Below are 12,668 nucleotides of genomic sequence, written 5' to 3'. Positions count from 1 at the left end.
TTTACCACCGAAGAAGAAGACGAAAGGAATGGAAGTAACGTTTGAGGGAAATGTCGCGTGGGAGGAGATAATCGTTTGTGACATCTAGTGGTGAATTATTCCATTACAAATTGAAAAACAATTTTACCTCTTTTCTTTTAACTTTTTTAAACCAGCTCTTTTTCAAGATCACACTTTTATTTATAAGAAAAATATTGTATACAAGTACAAATTGGTTTTACAGGTTTCAAGTCACTTTTGCATCAAACGCATGTATCTTATTTTGATGATATGATCCTTAAAGTCCTCGTTCCAGAATAAACTTATTTCGTTTTTGTGTAAAATACGATTTACAAAGTCGAATTAGACATTTCAATGTCAAGGCATTTATTGATTACAAAGGTCAAGGGAAACAGTAAATGAGTTTTGTGGAGAAAATCAATTTAATCAAGTACTGTGCTTTTATAATACAATACTTAAAAAGGTAATATTTCTAACACAGGGTTTTAAACATCTCAATCTCACTTGAATGTATTTTTTGTTGTTTATTTTCAAATAATTTAGTTTTTTTCCCAGCTGCTTCAAGTCTCTGTTTGCCAATTTCATAAAATACAATGTATTCAAACCATTTTTCCATCAACAATTAAACAGTTGTAATCCAAAGAACGTTATTTTCCCCTGTTTTTCTCTCTTTTTTGGTTGTCCTTTCAGCATTACACAAAATGAACATAGTACTGTACAAAACATATAGTTACCCCAGTAGCAGAAAATGGTGTGTGTATTTTCTTGTTCCTGTATTTTGAAATGTTTATTTAGCAAAATAAATAATAGCGAAAATTATACTTGAATGGAGCAAAATGATTTGCATCAGAAGCAGTCAGTTGTTCTTATTATAATAAAGATTATTTCCAGCAAGAAAAACAATTTACAATATGCTGGATTGAAAAAGTACAATTTAATCAATAACTCAATCTGTCATGATTACTGATGTGCCCGCTCATTTGGCGCCAACTGCAGCGGGTTCTGATTGGCCCCTGTCACTATTTGAAGTCATTCCTGTCAATCTCCTGTTGTCAGTCCGTCTGTGAACCTCAGTTAACACCAGGCAAGCCTTTTTCGACCCTGCCCCGTTTTTGCTCCCATTTGTCTCTGATTACTACCTGTTTTGATCCCGACTACGTTTACTCTCCTGTCCTGGCTTACGACTCGTTTCCGACCCCAACCACGTTTTTGCTCTCCTTGTCCCGGCTATCGACCTGTTTTCCGTCCCTGACACCGCCATCGCTCGCTAGGGAAAATCCACTTTCGTGTTCGGCTCACAATCCGAGTACGAGAGCGACTTGCTTCCCGCGTCCAGTGAGCATCGAAACGCGGGCACTGCCCTTCCTCTTTCTTTCAATAGAATTGTGAGAAAACGTTACACGATAGGGTCTACCCTATGTGCTGGTCGTGAAAGTGTATTATTTTGCACTTCGGAGTGGGGAAAACACTTCATTCATTAAAAAAAAGTACATACCCGTAGGCAGTGTTCCCTCTAAACTGCGTGCGTGCGCAATTGCGCACTGCTCGCACATTATCAGCGCACAAGAAAATCTAGCCAGCACACAAAAATGAGGGCTCAAAATGACTAATTAAGAAGCGATTTAAATCAAAGTTACAGTGCATGAAGGTAAAATTTCATGGGTTTCCCTGACGTTGGGTCCTAAATGCGGTATTTGGAAGTCAATGTCGAACGACGTTGAGTTAAGTTAGTAGAGTTTGTCGGGAACCGGCTTCTTCGGCTCGGCTCACTAAAAGGAACCGGCTCTTTTGGGTCCTAAACGGCTCTTCAGGGTGTTTTTGCTTCCTTAATCCCAACATGACCAAATATTATGTAAAATTATGCACAAAATGACTTAAATGAATGGGGGAATGGAACAAAAAAGAAAAAATACCAAAATAAAAAAGTAGTGAAAAGCTGAGAAAAAAAGAAACAAGAGGAAGAGAAAAAAAGAAGGAAAATTTTAGAAAAAAAACTGAAAAAAGAAAAGAAAGAAATGTACGAAAATAGTAAATAGAGAACAAAAAGCAAAAAGCAACAGCTCGGAAAAAATAAACACAATGAGATTTTTTTTAAAGGAATTAAAAAAAAAAGTAGAAAAAAACACAGAAAAATGAAGAAAAGGTTTGTGTTGCATTCAAATAATTTCCAATGATACTAAGTGAATCTTGTTGCCAACATTGTACTTCCACTAAAAAATGTGATTAAGTAGTTCTGTATCTTACAACCGACTCAATAAGCCCCCAAAAATGTTAATAATATGCGACAAAATATATCAGGAAATAAAAAGAAATGGATATCTTGTAAAAGAATTGTAAGAACAAACGACGTTTGTAAGCCGTACAACCTTTGCAATAGTACATGAGTCAATTCATTCAAAAGAGAAAAATAATTTTGCATTGCCGGAAACTCCGCAAAATGTAACTTGATGTCAAATTTTGGACATGTTTGATAATGACTTAGTTGCCACACTTGGGATTATGGTTGCTCACTGTTGTTTCAAGCGTTGCTCACCGACTTTGTGTGAACGCTCAGACCCCTGGAAAATTACAGGGAAATTTACCAGTAGGTGAAGAAATCACTATATTTTTTATAAAAGATGAGCTTCACCTGGAGGGGGCTGACATAATATTGGCCACCTTACTGCTACGGGTACCCAAAAAGCTCAAAAAGGCTTAGCAAAAGAAATAAATGGTGAGTTTTAGTCACTTTGAGGGATTTATATTTATCCTTGTGTTTTCGGTTGCACAGCAGAATATTGACCCATTGCAAGAGACATCACGTTGCCTTTGGTCAATGAATTGTTTGCAGAATAATTTATTTACCACCCATATTCGCTACAGGTATTTGTTAGATGAATAAAATAAACAAATAAGTGTTTCTACTTCCAGGTTTTTTACTATACTGGGTCCTTTTGGTACGCAACCTCCGTGGAATCATAAGAGAATGTTTTATGTGAAAACACACAAATTATAGTTTTACTTTCTTACACGACAAATGTGTCTGATAAAAGTGTTTGCAAGTCATTCCTACCATTGGCATTCCTAGCAGATTCACTGCATTTCTTGTTCCGTTGAAAACAATAATCGTTCCTTCCCGAGTTAACTCCCAACCGTCGCTTGAACCAGAAATTAACCAGCGGAATGCATTGAGTGAGCATATTACATCTGTGCGTGGAGTGTATTATTTTTACCCAAGTGGCGCTGAAGAGCCACTCAACCTGTCATGGGGCAAGGTTGGTTTGGGCTTGGATGAGCCTGAGTGCCCGTTTTTGCGAGCAGACAGTGGACGGGTCAGCGGGGTTACCACAGCACAGCCCATTTTCCTCAAATCGCCCTTGAGAGAGAACAGTTGCCACGGTAATCGGGCGCCACCTGAACCCTCTGCGGGGTCCTTCAATCACCTGCCCTCCCACATCCATTCTCTCTTTTTTTTAACACTCTGCCAGTGCACAATGAAAATCACAGGGCTGGGAATCATTTTAGGCTTTTTTTGTTGGGGAAAAAGAGACAAAGTAAAGGTTATTTTTGTAGAAAGTGAATATTTTCTTCGTGTGTAGCATGTAACCAGGGTTGGGTAGGGTTACTTTAACTGGATTACTTTCAATGACTTTTGGATTACTCCAATACCAAATATGCTAATAAAAGACAAAAGAAACTAAATATGAATAAAATGATGACACACAACACGTGGTAAGCTTTCTCTCCTGGCTTTGATCTCTATGATCTCCGGCAAAACTAACATAAAATGCGACAGAAACAAAATGAAAATAAATTCAAACAGCTTGCCAACATCATTTTTGCCGTTCCATGTATTCCGTTACCCCCCAAGCCTGCACAAAACTTAGTATTTTTATTCATATTTAGTTTCTTTTGTCTTTTATTAGCATATTTGGTATTGGAGTAATCCAAAAGTAATTGAAAGTAATCCAGTTAAAGTAACCCTACCCAACCCTGCATGTAACGGTACACAAAACTATCAAAGGCCCAGGAGAAAAGTGCTAAAACTCACTTAGCATCCAAACAACAATCAGATATAAAGTCATTTACCGCTTACTATCTTTTTAACTGAATAATCCGGTGCGCTTTATATACCAGAAATATGGTGGATACAATTGAAAATTAGGAAGAGTTAGAAACAAATTGTCACAAGCCAGAAACGGAGACAGGACCCAATAGCGTTTGTTTTACTCAGTTTTATTGATAAAGAGATGATCGTCGGACACGGGTAGCTGATGGCAGGAACGCGGAAGGGGCACTTCCGTGTCGAGCGAGGATGGTTGTAGGCAGAGGGAAAACTGGTTGATAGCCGGGACGGGGGAGCAAGGGCGGTAACAAGTCTGGAAAAGAGGTCGGCAGCAAGTATCAGGCAGGGAACAGGGCAAAACAGGTCGATGGCCGGGACAGAGGAGCAAAAGCAGAAACGGGTCCAGAAACAGGTCGGCAACAGGTATCAGGCAGGAGAAAACAGGACAGGAGAATGTCGGAAGGTACAGAGCTTGCCTAGCTGAACGCATTGATTTGCAGACGGTCTGACAGCTTCCTCTTGGAAGCCGGGGGTTTAAAAAGAGTCAGGGGACTAATCAGCGCTCAGGGCTGTTGGCGCCAACGGGGCAATCGCAGTTGCCCCGAATCAGCAATCATGACACAAATTATACTGTAATCGGTAACTGTTCTGCTTTTTAGAAACATGGAGTGGTTTTTGAGTGCCCTCTTGTGGTTAACATGTTAATTTTTTGTCGCATAATTGATGTAAAAGAGAAGACGGGGGGGGGTCTGCTCAGACGTCAACTTTCGAACCCTCGTTGCAAATCCTCTTTTGTTGTTGCTTAGGACCATAATTGTCCGTTAATATGAAACGGATTTTGATTACAGTCGCTACTTTGCAGATTTTCACTTTTTGCGGGTGGTTTTGCTCCCCATTAACCGGGTCTAAAAATAATAATAATTGAAAAAAAAACAAAAAACATTTTTTTTCTTTTTTTTTTTCTTTTTGAAGGGGCGTCGCTACTTTGCAGATTTTCACTTTTTGCGGGTGGTTTTGCTCCCCATTAACCGGGTCTAAAAAAATAATAATAAAAAAAAAAAAAAAAAAAAAAAAAATATATATATATATATATATATATATATATATATATATATATTTTTTTTTTTTTTAATTTATTTATTTTTTTCTTTATGAAGGGGCGTCGCTACTTCGCAGATTTTCCCTTTTTTCGGGTGGTTTTGCTCCCCATTAACCGGGTCTGAAAAATAAAAATTAAAAAATATACATATATTTTTTTTTTTTTCCCATTTTTTCTTTTTGAAGGGGCGTCGCTAATTCGCAGATTTTCACTTTTTTGCGGGTGGTTTTGTTCCCCATTAACCGCGATAACCGAGGTCTTACTGCACTCTAAAGAAAAATTTTGTTTATGGTGACATTCTGTACAAAATTACATACTCTTGTTACTTTCTAAATCTTTAGAACTGAAACATATACAGTATTTCCGGACTATAAGGCACACCTAAAAACATGAAACATCACCCAGTAAGGGTCCTTACTTATGCAAGACCCTCATTATATAAAGAGAAAACAATAATGATAGAGTCATAACAGCTCATACTCTGAGAAAGAGGAGATGGCAACTGCTGACATCAAGACGAGAGAGCTCCTGGGAATGCACAGAGGAATCCAACCCAAGTCCAGCACCCAGATGCTCTACGCTTCGCTGAAAGAGGGGCCAGAGGTTTACATAACACACAAAATCCAAATGTACTGTTGTGGTAAATACACTTGCATTTGTAGAATAGATTTGCATACATGTAGAAATTTAGAAAGACTTGCTTACAGTTGTGGGAAAAGGTCGGGTAGACATCCTTGAAGATACGCTTGGCGACATTAAGTTTCCTTGAAGATAGCGTGCAAGGGACGGGACGCTCTGAACTTGATACGTGATACAGGACCGCCTTTTGGGGTGTAACCGAAACTTAATCGTCGCTACGCGTATCTTCAAGGATGTCTACCCGACCTTTTCCCACAACTGTAAGCAAGTCTTTCTAAATTTCTACATGTATGCAAATCTATTCTACATTTCTACATGTATGCAAATCTATTCTACAAATGCAAGTGTATTTACCACAACAGTACATCGAACAAATGGCCCCAAAAGCTGAATGAATTTCTTGGGCAGCAAAACCCTGATGAGAGTGTAGAGGAGGAGGAGCAGGTATCCCGAAAGGATGAATCCTGTTGGAAATTAATTATCAAAATGTACCGTTTACCAAATTGTTCGAATTAGTTATGTGACTCCATTAACCAAACACAACCTATGTTCACCCAACAATGTATGCGCGCTCGTTTCTTGAGGGAAAGATGAACAGGAAAGTCGACATTTGCACACAGGGGCAGATTTATTTTCCCTAGCACAAGAACTAAGTGAACTAAATCGCAGACGGCAGAAGAAGCGACGTTGGCATCTGTGGGAAGCCTTCTTCTGAAGTCCTTTAGCTTTTTTCTTACTGGCCCACGTCTCCCCGCAAGATGGTGTGCCGGCTCCTCCCATGGGCGTGTCAAGGAAGCCCAACGTTCTTAAAACAACGCCAGGCCTTTCTGCGTCAACAACGTCTCGATGTGCGTATGTGCTATCAGCAATACGTCCCGTTCCTGTAAACAACCTTTTCCACCACTTATGCCTGCCCTGAACTTTCACTGCTCATTGAATAAAGGCACAGTCAGTAAATAACTATGGCATTAGACTCAATAAATGTAACTTGTACTCAATCTTATAAAATCCTTCATAGTCAAATGTATAAAATCCTTCAATCCCTACATGGCATGTACCATTGTCAGATAGAGAAGGTGGTTGACATCAAGAAATCTCCCTACATACAGCACAGAGACTCTGATCATGCCAGCACAAGAACAGGCCACAAGCACAAAAGCCAGAGGCCAAGATCTACCAGACCCAAGATGCAAATTGTGCAAACACATTACTGAAACAGTCCAGCACATAGTGTCAGGGTGTAGGATAGTAGTACATGGAGAGTCACAACCAAATACCTGGAATAGTATACAGAACAACCAACTGGGTGGTGGGGACAAAGAGCAGAAGAGGGTGTGATTGTCGATGTGGCGATCACAGCTGACACCAACACCTGGAAGAAGTAACTCAAGAAACTTGAGAAGCAAAAGAGAAAACATAGACATGGAATAACTAAATAGGTAAGCGGATTGTGCTAGCAGTTTGATTCTACCTCTCAGTTGCTTGCCCAGTAACTGGTGCCTCTATTTGTTGTCACGGTTGCCATGGCACCCAATTGACCCCGCCCGTGTGGCGCCAGCTGCACCTCTTTGACAGATTGGCTTTCCTTCTGTTTAAGCTCAGTGCTCTTAATCACCTTTAGTCAGTCCAGCAACGAACCTCTGCCCCGCAAGACGTGGGTTTTGACTCTGTCCTGGTTCCTGTTGGTATTTCCTGTCCGGTATTGTTCCCGTTTATTTTGTCCTGTTTAATATAAGTTTCCAGTTTTGTTCCCGTCTAGTTTGTCCTGTTTAATTTCGATATCCCGTTTTGATATGAATCCAGTCTGTACCATCCTGTCGGTATCGACCCACTCTGTCCGATATCTGCTCGGGCAATTGGTATCGATCTCGTCGGGCCTCTAGCTTCCTGTCATTCCACACCAGACTGCTGCCTAACGTGCATGACTCCCCATTTCCCGTAAAATAAAAGGCTTGTGTGAGAAACGTTACGCATTTGGGTCCTGATCCTGTTTCGGTTCATGACATTTGTATCCCAAGGCTAAAAACACGGTTTTCAAAAATTGAGAAGCTGAGAAATAAGCAAAGGAGAAAACACACATACATAGAATAACTAGATAGATAAGAGCATTGGGCTTGCGGGGTGTCATGAACCGGAACAGGATCAGGACAGGACGGGACAGACAGGATAGATATTGAAACAGGATATCGAAATTAAACAGGACAAACTAGACGGGAACGAAAATCGGAGAGAATAATAAACAGGACAAATATAGACGGGAACAAAACTGGAAACCGATATTAAACAGGACAAAACAAACAGGAACAATACCGGACAGGAAATACCAACAGGAAACAGGACCGAGTCAGAACCCACGTCTTGCGGGGCAGAGGTTCGTTGACGGACTGACAAAGGAAGAATGAGAGAACAAAGTTTAAATAGACGGAAAGCCAATCACAGGCGGGGCCAATTGGGCGCCATGGCAACCGTGACAGAGGTCTAAAAACACGGTTTTCACCGCCCGGCCTTTTCTTTTTACGTTTTGATACCAAACCATTTACCGAAACGACACCGGCAGCTCGAGGTTATGTTTGGGGTTACATTTGTTGTGTAATCGCTCCGTCTTTCGCCCCGACCACCCACATCTACACCTCGACTAATTCCAGCCTTTCCGATAAGACGCTTTGTTGGTAGCGACGCCACCCCCGAAGCGACTGGCGCTAAGAGCGCCGAAATGAAGCGCTGTCATTTGGACATTTTCTTTGACAAACACACATAATTACAGGAATTAGTCTGCTATTTTGTCATTAGCCTTCACTTTCAATGAGCCAATAATGAAAAGAGAAACAAGACGGTGAGACAAAGACGGATGTCTTTAGAGGATTTCAAGACACCCCCGACGCCACCTCTTAGCCCACACGTTCACTTTGCCGTTTTATTAATATTATTAATGTAGTCAGGCTTGAAGCACGGAAGCAAAGACTTTCTCCCCTCTGATTGGTATTGTGCGAACGCTGATGGCTCGCCTCAGAGTGATTTCGAATAGACTTTGTTAGCGGCGTGATGAAAATGGCAGCTCGCCTTTTGGAAGCTTGTGTATTCGCCGGCGTGATTACAGGGTGTGCCTTTAAATAAATGAAGACAAAACAATGACGCACAATCAGGACTTCATAAACCAGCGAAAGGCCACCGACAGATTAATGAGTGCGCTGGCAACACTTCGGGATTACTCGTGTACGTGACGGGCGATGCGGTCAAAAACGCAGGTGAAAAGATGGATAGATAGATAAATAGATAGATACTTTATTCATCCCCGCAGGAAAATTCACATTTCCAGCAGCATCCCTAAGCTGAGAACAATACAATAATAAAGCAAAAAGAATACAATATACAAATACCCAATGTGACGTGCTTATACTCACTGTAGCATGTTCTATAGAGTATCTAGATAGTGCTACACAGAATACACATTGCAATAAACCGTAGTTTAATATGCAATGTAGGGGTTGTGGTTTAATGTGGGCCTTTACTCCGCCGGATGGAGTTAAAGAGCCTCATGGCATGAGGAAGAAAAGATCTCTTCAGTCTGTCCGTGGTACAAGACAGTGACAGCAGTCTGTCGCTGAAGCTGCTCTTCTGTCTGGATATAATGCCGTGTAGTGGATGTGATGAGTTGTCCATGATTGACCGCTGCTTTTTCAGTGCCCGTCTCTCAGCTACTGTTGTCAGGCTGTCCAGCTCTGTGCCCACAACAGTGCTCGCTTTCCTCGCCAGTTTATTGAGACGAGAGGCATCCTTCTTCATGACGCCGCCTCCCCAATACGCTGCCGCATAGAAGAGGGCGCTTGCCACAACTGTCTCATAGAATATTTTCAGGAGCTTTTTGCAAATGTTGAAGGACGCCAGCCTTCTAAGGAAGTAAAGTCGGCTTTGACCTTTCCTACATAGAGCTTCTGTGTTGGCAGTCCAGTCCAGTTTATTGTCCAGCTGCACACCCAGGTATTTGTAGGTCTGGACAAATTCTACACATTCTCCTTTAATGGTTACAGGAACCGGGTGAGTCCTAGTTCTCCTGAAGTCCACCACCATCTCCCTGGTCTTGGTGGTGTTCAGGTGCAGGTGGTTTGCGTTGCTCCATTGGACAAAGTCCTGAATCAATTTCCTGTACTGACAAACATCCTGTGTCATTTGTTGATGACTCTGTGTTCGCGTAAATGGCACAAAGCGTCTGTGCATTCTGAAGGATTTTATACATTTTACTATAAAGGATTTTATACGATTAAATACAAGTTACATTTATCGAGTGCAATGAAGATTTTCACTGAGGACTGCACAGGATCACAATTACACAATCACCTGATCTTGGACAGGAAGCCAGAGGCCGACAAGATCGATTCCAATTGCCCGTGTTGATATCGGACAGATGGGGTCGATACCGGACAGGAAGGGAGAGAAAGGATAGAGGACGAATCAGGATATCGATAATTAACAGGAAAACTAGACTGGAACGAAAACTGGAGAAAATAATTAACAGGACAAAAATAGACAGAAACAAAACTGGAAACCGAATTTAAACAGGACAAATTAAACGGGAACAATACCGGACAGGAAAATCCAACAGGAAAACAGGACAGAGTCAGAACCCATGTCTCGCGGGGCAGAGGTTCGTTGACGGGCTGACAAAGAAAGCAAGAAAGCGCTGAGCTTAATATAGACAGAAAAACGCTGGTGAAAAGACAATCATCCTGTGTCATTTGTTGATGACTCTGTGTTCGCGTAAATGGCACAAAACGTCTGTGCATTCTGAAGGATTTTATACATTTTACTATAAAAGATTTTATACGATTAAATACAAGTTACATTTATCGAGTGCAATGAAGATTTTCACTGAGTGGGCTTCAGGTCACGCTGTGAAAATATCGACTATTCTTGTCCATCTTTTCCCATCAAGAAACAAGCGTGCATTGTTAGGAGAATGTAGGTTGTGTTTGGTTAATGGAGTCAGAAAACTAATTCGAACAATTTGGTAAATGGTACATTTTAATATTTATTTCCTAACAATACGTAAAGTGAACATTGACGCTTTGCTAGTTCTGACAGGCCTTTATAGTAAATAAAACATACTCAAACGCGGAATAATCTGATATAATTCAAGACCCCCTTTGAAGAAATGAACACATTCAAGTAGTATCTTCCTGCGATGGATGCCAGAATGACAATTTGGCGAAATTAGCTTATCCCGCTAATGCTTTTAGTACAGCTACGTTTCACAAATGTATCCTTCGTGTGATTGACACTGAGTCCCTGGATTCAAGCATCCGTTGCTTGTCAGCTTGCTCTCTCAAGCTGGTACTATCCTTTTATTCCACTCAGTCACTCTTGATAGCCACTTCGCTAGCTGCTACTGTTGTTAGCTTGTCCGTGTGAATACAGCTTATTTTATCTTTCGGTGTCTATTGCCTTTCGAAGTAATTGAACACCGCTGAGTTCCATGTTTTAGGTTTCAGTTGATTCTCGAAAGTTTTACTAGCCTTCCGTTCCAATCCACTCACTCTGTTAGCCATTTGGCTAGCCACTACTGTCTTTAATGTGTCTATGTAAAAAAGGTTTATACGTTTATTTTGTTTCGGTGTCACTTGCCTCCAAAGCTGTATGTCGCTGAGTTCCATGATTCAGTTTTTTGTTTATTTTTGCAAGTTTTACTAATCTTTGTTCCACGATAGCCACTCTGGTTAGCCACTTGGCTAGCCGCTACTGTTATTAGCAGATTCGTGCAAGATTTACACTATAAATGAAGCTGATTTTGTTTCATGGTGTGAATTGCCTACAAACGTGAGTAATATAATCGAACCTCACTGAGTTCTCTGATCTGGGTTCTGGTTTATTCTTGCAAGTTTTACTAGACTTTTGTTTCACTCTAGCCACTGTTGTTAGCCACTTGGGTAGCCAGTAGCGCTACTGTCGTTAGGTGGTCCATGTAAATACAGCTTATTTCTTCTATTAGTTCTTCATATGGAAACAATCTATGTTTATTGTAAATACACTGTATTTTTTTAAGACCCAGAGGCTCTAGCAAAGCACCTAAAGAAATCTGATTGGGTTAACAGTAGGGATGGGTGGAGCTATGCACAGAGCGCAAGCACTCCCTTAGCCCTGTGCCGTCTGCACCCAAGGGAAATACGTCGAGACCCTTGTTTGCATGATTTTGTGACATTTTTACAAAAAACTTTGCTCGCACCTTGAAATTTTTTTGGAAAAAAAAACGACGGTCAAAATGAGCCTCAACACTCTTCTAGGAGGGAGACCAATTTTAAGTGGTGTATTAATATGGGACACAAGCTCTGGCATTATTATAATTTAACAGATCGTATCAAATCATGAAAGGTCACCACACAGTGAAATAAAATGACGTGAACGATAAGGTATTCCCTGGAGGGGGGCAGTTTTGTTGAATTTTGGCTCAAAATATATGGTGTGGCTCTTTCCCCTCCAAAAAACCCCAAATATTTTGCTTTTATGGCTCTTTGAGTCAAAAAGGTTCCTGACTCTCTCAATAGAGAATCCGCATTGTTTACCTGAAACTTATTAACCTCACATGACGTGACTTCTAAGAAAGGCTTTGTATTAATCTCTGTGTTAGCCTAGCTAAAGTTTTTCCTGCTTATGCCAAATTTAATGATATGCTGGGCCATCGTGTCAAGACTACTGATGTGACTCAGCTGTGCCCGCTCCTTTGGCGGCAACTGCAGCGGGCTCCGATTGGCTCCCGATCAGTACTTGTACCCAGTCCTGTCTGTCCCCTTTTGTCAATCCGTCTGCAAACCTAGATTAACACTAGGCAAAACTTTTTCGACCCTGACTCCTACCTGTCCCGTTTTTTGCTCCCGTCTGTTCCCCTGCTTCGAC

Source organism: Urocampus carinirostris, chromosome 13 (assembly GCF_059441175.1).
Source record: "Urocampus carinirostris isolate Australia breed hairy pipefish chromosome 13, RoL_Ucar_1.0, whole genome shotgun sequence".
Classification (NCBI taxonomy): domain Eukaryota; kingdom Metazoa; phylum Chordata; class Actinopteri; order Syngnathiformes; family Syngnathidae; genus Urocampus; species Urocampus carinirostris.
This window is presented reverse-complemented; position numbering follows the sequence as displayed.